The sequence below is a fragment of the Sceloporus occidentalis genome, unplaced genomic scaffold (genome assembly GCF_023333645.1).
Source record: "Sceloporus occidentalis isolate IW3139 unplaced genomic scaffold, rSceOcc1.0.p SCAF_4, whole genome shotgun sequence".
Classification (NCBI taxonomy): domain Eukaryota; kingdom Metazoa; phylum Chordata; class Lepidosauria; order Squamata; family Phrynosomatidae; genus Sceloporus; species Sceloporus occidentalis.
In genome coordinates, this window is record NW_028316984.1 from 36,732,280 (window position 1) to 36,748,541 (window position 16,262).

Sequence of the window (16,262 nt, forward strand, 5' to 3'; positions counted from 1 at the left end):
GGCAGCAGATGCACTGGGTGGCTTAGCAGGACGTGCATGAACATAGGGCTTTGTAATGAGGGAAGGGTCAGGACAGCTATGGAGGCAGGATAATCTGGGCTTCCCCCACTCCAGGGTAGACAGGGCCTCTATGTAACTTTGGCAGGCAACAGCAAATAATTTTGGGTGCTCAATTTTGGCTGTTTCAGAAGATGAGTCCATGGCAACTACATCCTCACATCACCACACTGATCAAGTCTTTGGAATGCTATGTGTCAAGATCAGCAATCACCATTTTTCTTTCTGACTGTTATGTTTTTCCTGTCTTTTTGAACCAAGTGGCACAAAACATGAAGCAGAAGATGTTTGCTTCCCCCCCCCCCCCCCAAGTTTTTCTCTGTTTTCCTAGTAGAAACCATAGTGTCAAATGGACTCTTTAGGCTTCTGGGCACATTTCATGAAAGCTTGGCTAAGCATGTGCTGATTGGCTGAATTTAGTTGTTAGGGGTCAAGAACAGAGGTTGCACCAAAATATTTGTGGTGGCGGGAATGGTACTCCTACTGAAGACAGCTGGTAGCATGACTCCCTCTTGTTTGGAGTCACTTCTTACCCAAATTAGTTTTCTTGTGTTTTATTATTTAGCTCAAAGAAAACCCTCAAGGTTGACATGGACTGGGATTGACAGAACGATGGCCCTTGGAAATCCCTGCTGTCCATTTAAATTTTAATGTTTCTATCATTTGTTCCTCTGTGTAAATTAACGGCCATGGCCGTGTGTTGGGTTTCTTTTCTGAAGTCAAGACTTTAAATTTAATTCAATAGCCTAGATTTACAGCTATTCTATATTTCACAAGGCAGAATCAATAATGTGACTGAAGTGAAGAAGATAAAAATTTATGGTATCTTGCAATTTAATGGTTGAAAAGATGCAATTGGAGAGATCATAAATTGTGAAGGAGTTTATGCTTCATTGCTCCTGATTCAGTGCTTGCTGTTAGGACTTGATTTGTGACTATTCACAAGGTGTGATTAATGGTGTGATCGATGCTTGCTTCAGTGCAGTAAAGCAGTTGTAATGCTCTTCATTAGAATAAATAAAATAAATTGACTGAAGCTTTATAAAAACTGTGTAACATTTAAAATCTAAAATGTCATTTTCCCCCCTCTTACAATTTAGGTTTTTTCAGGCAGTTTCCACCTACAACACATTATTCATTGTCATTTTTTTTGCCCCCCCCCTTTTTTTCCGGATATTATAGAAATCCATGTGGGTTTGGGTTAGCTTTATGCAAAACTCACTGAAGAGGAAAAAGGCAGACAGAAAGAGTGAGAGAGAGTGGGGAGGGAGGATAGGAAAGGACTGGCTGGAGCCTAGAAAATTGTGATGACTATGTTTTGCCATCTTCCAAATGCACGTTCTATATCCTCTAACATCTGAAGGCTGAATATGTTCTCTCCTAAGGATGCTTCCCTTGAAAAGTCTACAAAATAATAGCTTCCATTGTTCCTGAAAGGAATGGCTGTGTAATTGGCCCTGTAGCAGAAGCAATGGAAATGTACAAAACATTTTAATAGCATTCCACTAGTTTGCATAATCTAGTGCTCTTTTATTCTGTCCTGTTCAAACAGAAAGAAGAATAATTTTTAGAAAACTTGAAACTGGAAAGGAAGGAGCGTTGTTTTGATTTAGCCTTTTAACAAAGGGGGGGGGAGGATGAGTCTTCTCTCTTTTTTAATACAGAAAAGGCCACAAATGCACAAAGGTTATTTCTGCTTAAGACATTTTGAAATTAATAAGGTGTCTTTATGGATTGGCATCACATAGATGTGCCCGTCCTGTTAATTTTTATATAGCTATGCGATACAGATGCTGTAAGCATAACTATGCTAAGGAATTAAACTGTGTTAATAAGCATTCATTACCCCTAAGGAATCATGGGAACTGTAATTTTAGGATGGGTTTGGCTGTGGCTTCATCATACCAAACTATAGTTCCCAGGATTCTTTGTAGGAATCCATGGCAGTTAAACTGATATAAAATCAAGCAAATTCTAAAGCCCACTTCATGACTGTGCACATCTATAAAACCTGCATCCATGTACTTTCTCTCTTTTCCACCTCCATAAGCTTTTCTGTCAATTTTTTAAAAAAAGAAGGCAAAATTCATCTCTTCCTTTCACACAGAATGAACCCCCAATTACAGCATTTTTCTGTGCAGAAAACAACATTTTCTGTACAGGAATTAATATTTTTGCAATGAAATATTGTTTTCCACACAGAAAAGGCAGTTTCCTGTACAGAAAATGGTATTTTCTGCACAAAGCAATCATGTGGGATTTTTTTTAGCAGATTAATTCCTGAATTCTGAATTGCCTTTGAAAACTTTCCCACAATGGGAAGGAAATTGCTGAAATTATTCCTTGTTACTTTCAAAAAGAAATTGAGGCCCTATTCAGACATCGGGTTTTTTTTAGTGCAAATATTCAAATAATCTCACTAATGCATTCCAATTTTATTGTTCACACTGTTTTTTTCATCAGAACCTCATCTCTGCAAGTTCTGTTGCTCACAGGTGTCAGCACTTGAATAAAGATAGAGTTGACAATGCAAATGTATTTGAAGCATGTTCAAGGCATGCAGAGTTTTATCCCAGTTTATCCTGGGTCTATTCACATCGGTTATTCGCACAGCTGAATTGGAAAAAAATATCCCAAGATCGATTATCCCGAGTAAAGTGGGTTTCTTGGGCAGTTCTTCCTGAACTTCATTGGATGCATTCAAAATGCATGTGAACAACAAAGATTCTACAGGGATTATTTTCGCTATTTGAAAATAAAGAATCACATTCCTGTCTCACCCTGAGGGGAAGGTAAAGACTTGAAGGCAAAAAAGAACAACATATGCACCCATGACTGGGTGGCTTCTGGAGCCAGATTCCATCAGGCTTCTTTACAGTATGGAAACAAGAGGTTGGAAAAAGCAAACTGCCCCCATGCCCCCCCCCCCAAAAAAAAGTCTGCTGGAATAATTTTTTTTGCCAACTTCTGGTGAGTTAGTACTATTTGTTGGCCCTTTACCGAGTCTCCTGCAGTGGCACATGGATCCCAATTGGCTAACATAACAACATACCTGTAAAAAGTAGGTTTTATACGAGGATGGTGAAAATGTGATATTGGGAATGCCTATGCCAAAGCTTCCTGCTTGTCTGCTAGAAGAGAGGAAGTTATAATATTCCAAATACATGTTTTGAGATAAAGGTTAGCAGGTCAGACTCAGCAGGTATTCCTGCAGATCTATACTCTTGTGCCCAGTTTGCTCCTATTTTTATCTCCAGGGGCTAAAAATGATTTGTTCACATTTCAAATATAAAAACCAACTCAAAAGTTATATCAGCAGGATGCTTCTCCTCAGCGGGCTTATTCTTCAGAAGTACATGTATAATTTTAAAGTTTAAATATGAGCTTCAGTACAAGGAAAATAAACAAGGTTAACGTGATACCTTCTATTCAATGACTTTCATCACCTGGGCAAAACTTCCGTTTGTAAAATCACAGAACATGGAACTAGGCAGATACTTTTCAACGTGATTCTTATAATTTGGGGGAATGTATATCAAAGAATGATGCTGTTTTATTGAAAGAATTAGGCCTTTGTGATGTCTTGTTTCCCCACGTTGAGAAGTATATTATTGTGTTGTTGTTTTATTCATTTATATCCTGCCTTTTCCCAATAATGGGATCCAAGGTGGCTTACAAATTATTCAAACTAGTACAGATTTAAATCATATAAAAATAGCACTGTGTGTGTTACATTTGTTGTTGTGTGCCTTCAAGTCTTTATGATTTGTGACAACCCTAAGGCAAACCTAGCCTTTTCTGGGGTTTTGTGGGTCTGAGGGTGTGTGTTCTTTCAGGGTTACCTAGTAGGTTTCCATGGCAGAGCAGGGAATTGAATCCTGGTATCTAGAGTCATAGTCCAATGCTTAAGCCACTACACCACACTGGGTCTCTCTCTCTCTCTCTCTCTCTCTCTCTCTCTCTATATATATATATATATATATATGGTATGAGTTATTTAAAAAAATAAATATTAAATGATCAATAGAGCTGAAACATTTAAAATTTTAAAAGGCAACATAGAAATCAGCAAATACAGTACACCTTTAAAAGCCCATCACATCAATTCTTGAAAGCCTGACAGTATTTCAGAACCAGGTTGTCCATGTTACACATTCTGGGCTGCCCCTTTGCCTTCCTCTTCATTCTTCCTTTTTTTAAAAGCCAAAATTTCCTTCTTTCTTTCATACTAAAATCCAACTGTGCAGTACACTTGCTGCTTCTCCGAAAGGTTACATGCACTCTGGAAAGCTTTCCAAATGTTCTGATGGTGCAGTTTCCAGGAGCTTGCTAGACCTAGACCTCTAAATCCCCCAGGAGTTGTAGAGCACTAGTGCCATAGCTCTAGGGTGGTGTAGAGATGACCTCTGTAGTGCTTCTGCGGGACTTCTTGTAGCCTGTCAGGGAGAGCATACATATTGTGTGGCTTGGATTTTGGGTTGAAGGAAAGAAAAAAATAGTTTTAAGAAAAAAGAAAGAAAAAGTAAGGAAACAGACACCACATTTTAGCTGGGGTCAACTGTACCCCTCGGACTGTAAAGAGGGGATCTTGAAGGTGAGCCTTTTTCAACATTGAAATCCCAAGAGATGGGTGGGTCTATGCAGAATATCAATAGTAACATTTTAAGGATAGTAATGAATAACATATTGGGTGTAAATAATTTATTTATTTTCATTATTAGATTAAGAGCAGTTATATCATCCTCTTGATGTCTCAGCAGTGAATAATGGAACAAGTTCCTTTTCAAAAATAATGTTCCAAGATCTTTTATTACAGAAGGATGCTGGAAGACATTTCAGAAGAATTGTATTTTAGATCCAAGGATGATTGGCATTTTGAAGAGATGATAGCATGAAGGTCCCTGAACTACTATCCCAACCACCCATTTCACACTGTCTTATCTTTCCTGTTAAGACTCCCAAAGACAGTGATATCACCTATTCTTAGTAAAAGAAGAAATTTCTAACAGAGATGTACCTGTGTACTAATATTGGTCATGTGCAAGTATTTTTATACTTACTGGTATAATCTAGTTTGAATGCCTCTTGGATGGAAGGATGGGCTAGAGAGTGGTGCAATGAACTACAGTGAGTGGATGGATGGGATGAGGGAAGTAGAATACACAAGGATGTTCTTTTGGTGGAGCTCAGGGAATTTCACTGGGACAAAGATTTGATCTTGTTTTTAAGAATGTGCACCAGTCATCATACTCTGTGTGTGTGTGTGTGTGTGTGTGTGTTACATACCTCTGTAACAGCTGTGCATAGTTCCTTATGTGAATGCACATAGTCCTTATTGCTGGGAACCACTTTTGGTGATATTTAGACACATAAATGGGGTGCCAGAATGGGAATTTGACCATATTAATCTGGAAGAATGTTACAGTTAAGCTTTCCCCAATAGGTATCTCAAGCAGAGACAAAACTCGATTTGGAAGAAGGGCACCATGAAGCAAGCAAGCCCGGCCACCAACACATCCATGCACAGAAGTAGACTAGAGTGGCAGTTGGATTGTACTTGAATGTTTAGTAATGTGTCAGTTGTCCAGTACACATAGGTAGTACATCCATATGGCACTCATAGCTCTGTCTACGAACAGAAGGGAATGACTGGAGCCAAGGCCAGTGGCATCGTAAGGCCTGAGGAGGCAGCTACCATGACCTTCCCCATCAGCAGAAGACACTAGAGCTGTTACTGCTGCCACATTCCTGATCCTACCACTCCTCTTCCTTTCATGACAGAGAAGATGCAGGCATGGTTCTGCCACATCATACTCTGATGGAGAAAGAGGCTGACCGCTTGGCTGGCTGTGGTGTTGTGCATGCCAGCAGTTTTCAGAGGCCAGTCTGTCACACAATGAGTGAGGTTGCATTTAACTTTGTGCTTCAAGTGGCAGGAAAGCATGGACTCCACCTGGCTAGAGGACATAGTAGTAGCTCCTTCTGCATCTGCCATCTGAGGAGGTTGCCTCTCTCTATCTGATCAGAGTACGGGCCTTGAAAGGTGCTGAATACATGGCACCTTTAATCAGGCAGACCAGCAACATCAGGGACTGCCTGAAGGAAGAGGCCCCTCCCTCCTCAACTGTCATCTCGGCCTCAGAGGGAGCCATCAGGCAGACCCAGCAACATCTTGGACTGCCTGAAGGACGAGGCCCCTCCCTCCTCAACTGTCATCTCGGCCTCAGAGGGAGCCATCAGGCAGACCCAGCAACATCTTGGACTGCCTGAAGGACGAGGCCCCTCCCTCCTCAACTGTCATCTCGGCCTCAGAGGGAGCCATCAGGCAGACCCAGCAACATCTTGGACTGCCTGAAGGACGAGGCCCCTCCCTCCTCAACTGTCATCTCGGCCTCAGAGGGAGCCATCAGGCAGACCAGCAACATCAGGGACTGCCTGAAGGAAGAGGCCCCTCCCTCCTCAACTGTCATCTCGGCCTCAGAGGGAGCCATCAGGCAGACCAGCAACATCTTGGACTGCCTGGAGGACGAGACTTCTCCCTCCTTTAACTGTATTTTGTATTGTATTACGATTTTACTGTACACCGCTATGATCATCGCGGAATAGCGGTCTATAAATAAAACATATTATTATTATTATTAATCAGGGTGCCTTGTTACACAGTGGCGGGTAACTGCTATTGGGAAATGTAAGGCTGTCTAAAATAGTTCCCAACTCATTCCTTTTTGACGCAACTCTTGGATGGCACTTTTAGCAAATACTGACTTGTATGAAATAGTTTTCAGTGTATTTCCTTTGTTATGCAGCACCTGATCTTTGTTTCTGTTCTTGTTATGCACACATCACTAAATCATCTTCATGTGGTTAGGTGAGGAATGAATGGAAAATTCACAGGTCTTCTTTCTTCATATATATTCTGCAAGGGTAGCATTGATATGAGTCACTGAAAGCCAGTAGTTTGACATGGGACAGGGACTGTGTCAGATGCTATTGAAGGAATGCACCTGACTTTGGATTTGGAATATGGTTTTACTCCATGTCTTTGGTGTATGCATTTTCTCTATATACATTTCACAGATTTTCCCTGTGAGCATCGTCTATGGCAGGGGTCGGCAACCTACGGCGCGCGGGCCACATGCGGCCCGCCGAGCCGTTGGGACCAGTCCCTGCTCGGTCCTGCTGCCGATTGCCACTGCCAAAGGCCCCCGTGGCAGGCAAGAGGTGGCTTGCACGCGGGCCCATTGGCCTCCGGCGCAGGCGCGTGGGGCCCTTTGCCCTTTGACGCAGGCGCGTGGGGGCCTTCGGCCTCCGGCACAGGCGCACGGGGTAAGTGGCGGGCAAGGGGGGCAAGTGGCGGGCAATGGGGGCAATTGTCTATAGAAGCCTCAGAAACATGCATTTATATTAACATTTTTAAATCAGCAGATTTTTTGCGTGTCCTCCATTTTTCTAATTTTAAAAGTGTCCTCCATTTTAATTTTTTGTCCTACATTTGTCTCAGTTTATTTATTTATTTATTTATTTTTTAAATTGTTAAATTATTATTATTATTTTGCTTTGGCCCCCTGAGTTGTCTGAGGGACAGCAACCCGGCCCCCGGGTCAAAAAGGTTGCCTACCCCTGGTCTATGGATTGTTTATCCACCACCAGCACCGAAACTTGATAAAAAAAAAATCAGAAAGGGAAATAGAATTTTCAGATATATTGTTCCACTTAGGAGAGTTTACCTGAAGAGCAGAGCACAGTATCCAAGACTTTAGTTTGGGGGGATGGGTCTTGGAAAGTTGCTTTGAAAGAGAAATTAGTAATGATTGTGTTTCTGAGGTCTAGAAACAAGTGATTACTTGACTTAATATGTACACTTTTGAAAAACTGTAATTGTTCTTTGCAAAAATATGGGAAGTGATTTTGGAAAATATAATTCTTTCAGTTACCTGGAAATATCTGAGTCCTGTAAGAAACTGTTTTCTCTTCCCAGCCACTTAATTGTCTCTTTCAAACTCACAACGTAGCATGGTTTTGTCAACCTCCTTGATGTTTTTTGTAAACTGCTCTGCATTTGCCAGTTTCACTGGAATATAAAACATTTTAAATAAAAAATAAAAACACCTGCAAGAAATCATGAGGCAGCAGTGCAAGCCAGTACTGGAACCATGTGCATTCCTTCTCTATCCTCTGCAGTAGTTATAAAAGTAACTTAAATTTTAGTTATACCGCAGAAGGAGTAACTTAGTACCTTTTTACATCACACTGTAATGCTACACTGTAGTGCTGTGTACTCATGTTCTTCAGGTATATCCTTTCTCCAATTCTAAATACCTAAGTCTTTCAACTGTTTGGTACTTTAACAATAAAATAATTTAGGAATATGTTAGGAAATAAAGGACACAACACATGGTAAACTGGTGGGGGCGGGGAACTTTACCCTTTTCTCTGTGTCTATCCACCACTTTCTTCTAGATCCCTCACAGTTCATTAGGAGGTTGCTCGATTTATTAGGAACCAATCATGCATTCATACATTCTTCCATCTGAAGTGCACTTTTAAATGTTAGACTATACACTAATCAAGTTGAACATGATAATGAGAGCACGTTCACATTGTTAAGGTAAATGATCCAATGCACTCATAGTGAAGACGTATTTGAACTACAATTGGAGCTTTTCATTGCAATATTGAACATTCTGGGGAACTTTGAGTGCGTTGTTTGGTGGCTGAGTTGCAAATGTCTGATTATCATTACCCTGCTGGCTGTGGGCTGGTCATTTCACTGCTACTTTCAGTTGCTTTTCTAGCCACCATTAGGAATTTATAAGAAATTGCTGCTGGGAGTTAAAGTCTAGATGGCATGAATATTAATACCCTCCCTCTTACTTAGGTACAAACATACACACTTTTAGTTCCAAGTTACTTGCAGTGCAGTTCTGAACATTTCTGTTCAGAAGTGAGAATTAGGTGTAGGAATACAGGTTTACTTATTACATTGATTGTTTGCTTTATCACATTCTAGTCCAGGAAAGCAATAAGGATGGATGTCTGAACCCACATGCTTGCTACTTTCCAGACTATTATAAAGTAACAGTCACAGACCGATTAGAGTCATCTGTCAACTTTTCAGAGTAGAGGGTGCCACTGGTGGCCTTCCATATGTTGTTGAGATTGTAGCTACCAGTGATGAAAGATGGTGAAAACTGCTATTCAGCACCATCTCTTAAGGGCCCATGTTCCCCATTTTTGTTCACAAGTATATAGGGGGATGGGTAATTGTATTCACACCACTTCTCCCCACCCTCTCAACATCCCTGATGTTCACATATGGGAGATCGTATGTGTAAAAATACTTAGATGTGCATTTCGTTCTCGGTTGGGTGATCTGTAGACCTCTACTTTGTGGTCTACAGACTGTATGACAGGAGCTTACACAAAGCAGAGTTTATGCATGTACAGTATTCCATTGTAGCAAAAAGGAGGATGCAGTTGTTGTGATCCCAGTCCAGCCCACTAGTCAAATCTAACTTGGGCTGCCGCCATACTATCCCCTCCATGAATTCTTTAGCATCAGTCAGGAATTTAGTTGCTATGATGAGAGCCTAGGTATACTTTTCTGGTGGAGTTTTGTGTGGGCTTTCCTCCTATCACACCTTTTCCTTACACACTGGATCAGGAACACTGTGAACCAAGCTTCTGCTCATAGTTTTCTGGGTGGGATGAGCTTTCAGCCATCTGAAAGCAATTTCAGTCTACCTATTGTGCTTTGTGCCTACCATCATTGAGTGAAGGGCCAATGGAAGGGATGGGAGGGGGGAGACACCTCTGCATATCATACAGACAGCTAGCAAGGAGGGTGCCTTTTTTGCAGCGTAGGTGCAGTAATATTTAAAGATGTTTTAAATAAGTTGTTCTGAGACTCCCACTTTCTTTTTCTTGACTTTAGCTCCCTGTCAAATTTTGATTGCTAGACTTCACAGCTTAGCTGGGGGTGGAGTGTGTGTGTGTGGGGGGGGGGGGGGCTGCACTGCAGGGCTTAAGAGTAAAATTGGCCAGTCTGGTATTGCTTTCTGTCTTCTTTCATATGCAGAATGTAGGGAAGACCCTGTGGAGCCAGGAAAAGAGCAAGGAAGCAAGAGAGGAAAGCAAGCCTAGAGGCACTTTCACACTGTGCAATTATAGTGCTGTGATTACAATTTAACTGCCATGATTCCATCCTATGTAGTCCTGGTATTAGTAGTTTAGAGAGGAGTATTTAGAATTTTCAGCAAGAGAGTTCTAGTGCCTCGCCAAACTACAAATCCCAGGATTCGAAAGCACACAGCCATGGCTGTTAAAGTGGAAACATAATGCTGTAATTTGCAACATAAAAGAACCTTAGTTTCATGAGTTAGGGAAAATGGGAAATACGTGGAAAGACTCACTTTGAACCTATGCTCACAAGCGTACTAAAAGGCAACTGGAAAGGATTTGAGCCTGGAGTGTGAGTGATTTGGGGACACTGGTGAAAACAGGAGTGTGCAAAGTATCTCAGGGGCTTGTTGAATCATTGATTCATACCTGCAATTCTACCCAAGTTAAATCAAGAATGAACTTGTGGTTCACACTTGCTTTCCATTTGCCATTTCTGAAAGTAGTACATCAATGAAGAAATTCTGTCTTCAGATGAACATCACCTCTTTAACTTTGTCAGACAGAAGCAACATCCTGCAGGGTTGAATTGGAGAGTTATAAAAATCTTACATTCCCCCAGAGTTTAGAGAAGTTACATTTTTGGATTACAACTTCCAGAATCCTTCAGCTTAGCCAATTGTGATGATGGGGTGGGTCCAGCAGTTGCAGTCCAGTAACTTTTCTTGTCTTTGCATTTACCTAAATGTGATGTCTCCCCTTTTTCCCTTCTTAGCTTTTACATATAATGAAAGGAAGTGTAAGAGGTGAATCATGTGAGCCTAAGGTCCACTCCTTTGCTCACCCGTGCAGGAAGACACTTTAAGATGTCTTCGGAGACAATGACTATAGGAAATGCATGAAAATTTGACATTTTCTGTAGTGTCCCACTAGCAGACATGAGGGGACAAAATGGAAACTTTCATACCAGCTCAGAAATTAGAATGCCATGCATATTTTGAAAGAGATTTACATTCAGTGAGAGCAGGCTGTCATGACAAATAGCTTAGGAAGCTGCCATTGTTTACATTAGGGATGTAAGGAATACTTGACAGTACAGTCGGCTCTCTGTATCTATGGATTCTGCATCCACAGATTCAACAATCCATGGCTTGAAAATATTTTCCCCAAAAAAGTACCCAAAAAGGAAACTTTGATTTTGCCATTTTATATATGGGAAACCAGAATGGACTACCACTCTAGAGATCAGGGTTCGATTCCCCACTCAAGCATAAAAGCCCATTGGATGTCCTTGGGCAAGTTACACTCAGCTTGAGAGAGCTTGATATAGTAGTCATCATGAGTAAAAAAATGACTTGGACCAACAACAATAACATCAAACCATTTGACTGTACCACTGTATATAATGGGACTTGAGCATCCACAGGTTTTGTTATCCACAGGAGGTCCTGGAATCAAACCTCATTAGCTACTAAGAGCCCACTGTATTTACATGTTTTATGAAAAAAGGGTGTCTTGACACTTGAAGCAGTCTGAGAACAGCCACAAGATTCTTTCCAGGTGTTTGCATCTCCTCAACTGGACTCAACTAAAAGGTTGGTTGGGAGGGTTTGTCCCTCACCAGCTGGGATACTTCCTAATTGTGTGATTTTCACATCGTCTCAGTGAGTCTGTGAAAGCTGTGTGGGCTTTGGGATGGAATTACTGGCATTTTAACAACATTTAACAAGAATGCCTCTTCTTGTTGTCCTTCCGCCGGCAGGCTAAGACCTACCTGTTCAGACAGGCTTTTAAAATGGAATGTTTTTAAGGTCCGGCTTGGGATGTTGTTTCATAATAAAAAGTTTTATACAATTTTAGCTTTTAAAATGTATTTTATTCTTTTAATAGTTATCTATTTTAACATTGTAATAATTTAATTCCTTTTTAATAAACCTATTTTCTATGTTTTTAATTATATCGTTCTTTTAATACAGTGGATCCTTGTTATACGCTGGGGTTTGGTTCCAAGATCCCCCGTGTATAACAAAATCCATGTATGCTCAAGTCCCATTAAGTATAATGACATAGCAAAATGGTATCCCTAATAAAAAATGGAACATCAAGGTAAATTTATACTTTTTTGGAACATTTTCAAACCGTGTATGCTTAAATCCATGTATAAAAAATCTGTGTATAAGACTGTATTGTGAAGCCACTCTGAGTTCCAGTTCTTAGAAAAGTGTGGGATACAAATAAATAAATATGATGATGATGATGATGCCGATGACACCTTACTGTTGCTTGTCCTTCCTGCCATGGAATACAAATTGGGCTCCCAGGTTTGTCTGGGGCCATTCCTTGTGGAAAATTAGTTTGTGTAAAAGTATACCTGGATTTCTTGTGGCCCCAAACCTTCTTTTTGTGCTAAATACATATGCAAGAAAATTACACATGGCATTATTTTTGCACATGAAGCAGAGTGCATGGTTTCTGCCTCCAAATCCATTTTCTGTGCTGAAAAACCTTGCATGTTTTTGCAAAAGTAAATTTTCAACTATTGAGTTCAATGGAACTTACAGCTTTAAAATGACATGAATCTATCATATCCTAGTCATAGCTTCAAATTTTCTTTGAGCTTTACCACACTAGCGAGATCCTGCAAGAAAATAGGAGTTAAACGAGAGTTAAGTTAAATTCGAATTTAAAGAGAACTTGCAATTCGGAAAGTTTATCACACTAATTGCTGCTAAAATGAAATAACGTGAACTTAATCTGCAGTTAAAGCAGAGGAAACCAGCAGCTTTTAAAATTTGGTTTGTTCTGAATTTAAAAAGCTGCTGATTTCTTCTGCTTTAACTGTGGATTAACTGCATTATTTCACGTTAAATGGGACGTTGTGTGATAAACTTTGGGCATTTCTGGATTACCTTCGTGTTATAGCGCGTTTAACTCCCGTTTTCCCACAGGATTTTGCTAGTGTGATAAACTCTTTAGTTGATGGAGCAAAGGAAAAAGATCTGGAGAGACAGAGAAAGAAGAACGAAGATGGTAAATATAGGTCATATCCGCACAGGTCAAATAATACATCTCCCTCCCTGCTCATCCTCATGGCGATCCGTCCAGAAGACAAAGGGATCAATCCCCAGTTCTGGTGTCAACTATCCAGGTTCAGGTTGTTGTTGTTCTTGTTATCTGCCCTTGAGTCAACCTCAACCAATGGTGACCCTGTGGACAAGACATTTCCAAGAACCCCTATCCCCTACTTCTCTACTGAGTTCCCGCAAGCCCATGCCCATGTCCCCCCATCTGAGTCCATCCATCTGGCATGCAGTCTTCCTCTCTTTCTTCTCCCCTTTTCTTTTCCTAGCATTATTGTCTTTTCCAGTGATGGATGCCTTTTGCAGTGATGGATGTCAGCCTCAGTTTAGTGATCTTGGGCCCAGTACAGATGGGCCAAAAGCAGCGTGGCTGCACCGATACCAGGGCTCGGGAGCGTGCAGCAACCACACGCTCCTGAGCCCTAGTACGTATGGGAGCTGCCATTTTGGTGCGTGTGCATTTAGACAGCGCGCGTACCAATGATGTGTCTTGTGCGACACGTCCAAACAGCGTAATGCACAAGACATGTCACCACAATGCCCCAGGGCGCAAATGGCACCTTGGCAGCGTCGGGGAAGGAGCTCCATTTTGGACCTCCTTTTGACAGCCAATCGTTGCTGCAGCCATGTGGTTGCTGCGGCAACGATCCGGAGAAGAAAGGGAGGGCCTCTGGCCGTCCCTTTCTTTTCACCTGTACCAGGCCTTGGTTTCTAAGGAGATCTCTGGCTCGCTCTGTTCCAAGACCCATCTGTTTGTCTCTTTGGCTGTCTATGGTATCCTAAGCACTCTGCTCCAGGACCACATTTCAAATAAGTTGATTTTTCTTCTGTCTGCTTCCTTTACTGTCCAGCTCTCACATCCATACATGGTGATGGGGAATATTGTGGCTTGGACGATTTTAGCGTTTGTGCTCAGTTATGTATCTTTACTCTTCAGCGGCCCCTCTAGTTCTTTCATAGCTGCCCTCCCAATTTCTTCTTATTTTTTGAATGCAGTCACCACTCCAATCTACATTTGATCCTAGACACGAGGATTTTAAACTATCTTTATTTTCTTCTTGTCCCCTGAAGAAAACCATTTAATAATTCTAGGCCAAAATGTGTTGGGCTATTTGTAAGAATAAAATCATCTTTTTCAACACCCTTTGTGTCTCTTCTCTACATCCCTCCCCCAGGAGACTGGCCCAGCCTCTTGCAACAGAGAAGGTTTAAAGCAGGGGTCGGCAACCTCCGGCCTGCGGGCCGGATGCGGCCCACGGAGGCCTTTCGGCTGGCCCCTGCCGCCGCTGATTGCAGCTTTTCCCGGCGCCGCCATTTTGTTTTTAAATGGCGGTGAAGTCTCGTGCGACCTTCCCCGCCATTTTGAAAAACAAAATGGCGGCGGCCTAGCGGTGAAGTCTCGCGGGACCACAAGAAAGGTTGCGTGAAACTTCGCCGCGGCCGCCGGAGCCCTCAAACAGGGCTCCAACAGTGGCAGCGGGCCTCTGGGAGGCCCGTTGCCTTCGCTGGGGCCCTGCAAGAGGCCCGTTGCCATCGCTGGGGCCCTCCAAGATGGTTCCGGCGGCGGCAGCGACCCTCTGGGAGGCCCGTTGCCGTCGCCAGTGCCCTCCAAGAGGGCCCCGGCAATGGCAAAAGGGCATCCCAGAGGCCCGCAGCCACCGCTGGAGCCCTCTTGAAGGGCCCCAGCGACAGCAAAAGGGCCGGCAAAGAGGAGGAGGCCTCCAGTACTGGCGGCCCCCGCCGGCTTTTTTGCTGGCTTCTAACGGGGCCAGCAAAGAGGGGGAGGCCTGCAGAGCTGGTGGCCCCCACTGGCTTTTTTAACAGAGGAGACCTCGAGCACTGGCGCCCCCCGCCGGCTTTTTTGCCGGCCTCTGACAGGGCCTGGGGCCCCGTCAGGGGCCGGCAAAGAGGAGGAGGCCTGGCCCCCGGGGGGTGGAAGCTCCAACCCCCGGCTTCGGCCCCCCCAGTTGTCTGAGGGACAGCAACCCGGCCCCTTGCTCAAAAAGGTTGCCTACTCCTGGTTTAAAGCCTTTGTGCTTTGTATTGGACCTTTGGCAAAACAGAAGATAGGAATGCGTATATATTCACCTTCTTTTGAAGTGGAAACATTCACTTGCATTATGAGTTCTGGAATGAATTGGTATTCTGAAAGATGGGGGGAAAGTTCACTTTTTATTTCATTGAAATCTGTATTTAACAGATACACTTGTGTCGCAGGAAAATATTTTGCCTTCAAGTGGAACTTGTTACTAAATGTTCCAAAGGCCTAACCCTAATCAAATTTCACCACTTCCCAGCAATACAATTAAGTAATAATATGTCCATTTTCCAATTGGGTAAACTAAGTACAGATAAGTTAATTAACTGACCCAGCATACTACACAGTATCAGTTAATCACAACAATAAAAACTACCCAGAATCACAATTAATTAGAGTCCCTTGTCTAATTATTAGACTCTCTTTGGTACAGTGTACCAATAGCATCATATTCACTCATACTCACAGACACAGATGAATAACACTTGAAGCTTTGAGAGGGATTCAGTGTGCAATGTGCATATTTCACCTCAAGAATGCTCATTTTTCTGTCTGCCTCCTCAGGTTCTTTGTGGGCTTGGAAAATAGCAATCTCTTCTGGATTTGTACTTTTCATTTGGAACCTCAGAGAGAGCGCTATTTTCCCCCCTCCTCTCAACCACCTCACCAGATTTTTGTATTATCTCCTATACAAGCTGACTTCATACTGCCACTGATATACCTATTTTCTGCAGTGTGAATGAACTGCCTGGAGTGATAAATATTAAACTATATCTACAATTTCACTTTCAAAAAAATTGGCCCTTTTTCTGTGAATAAAACGATTGCTACCATATTTACCTGGTTTCCTAATTTTAATTCTGATCTCCTTGTGTAGAATTTTCAGTCTAATTTATTGGCAAGAGCAATTTGACATCATTTCTCTTCATTTATGTCCATGTTATATTATTTCAGCATAATCATATGGT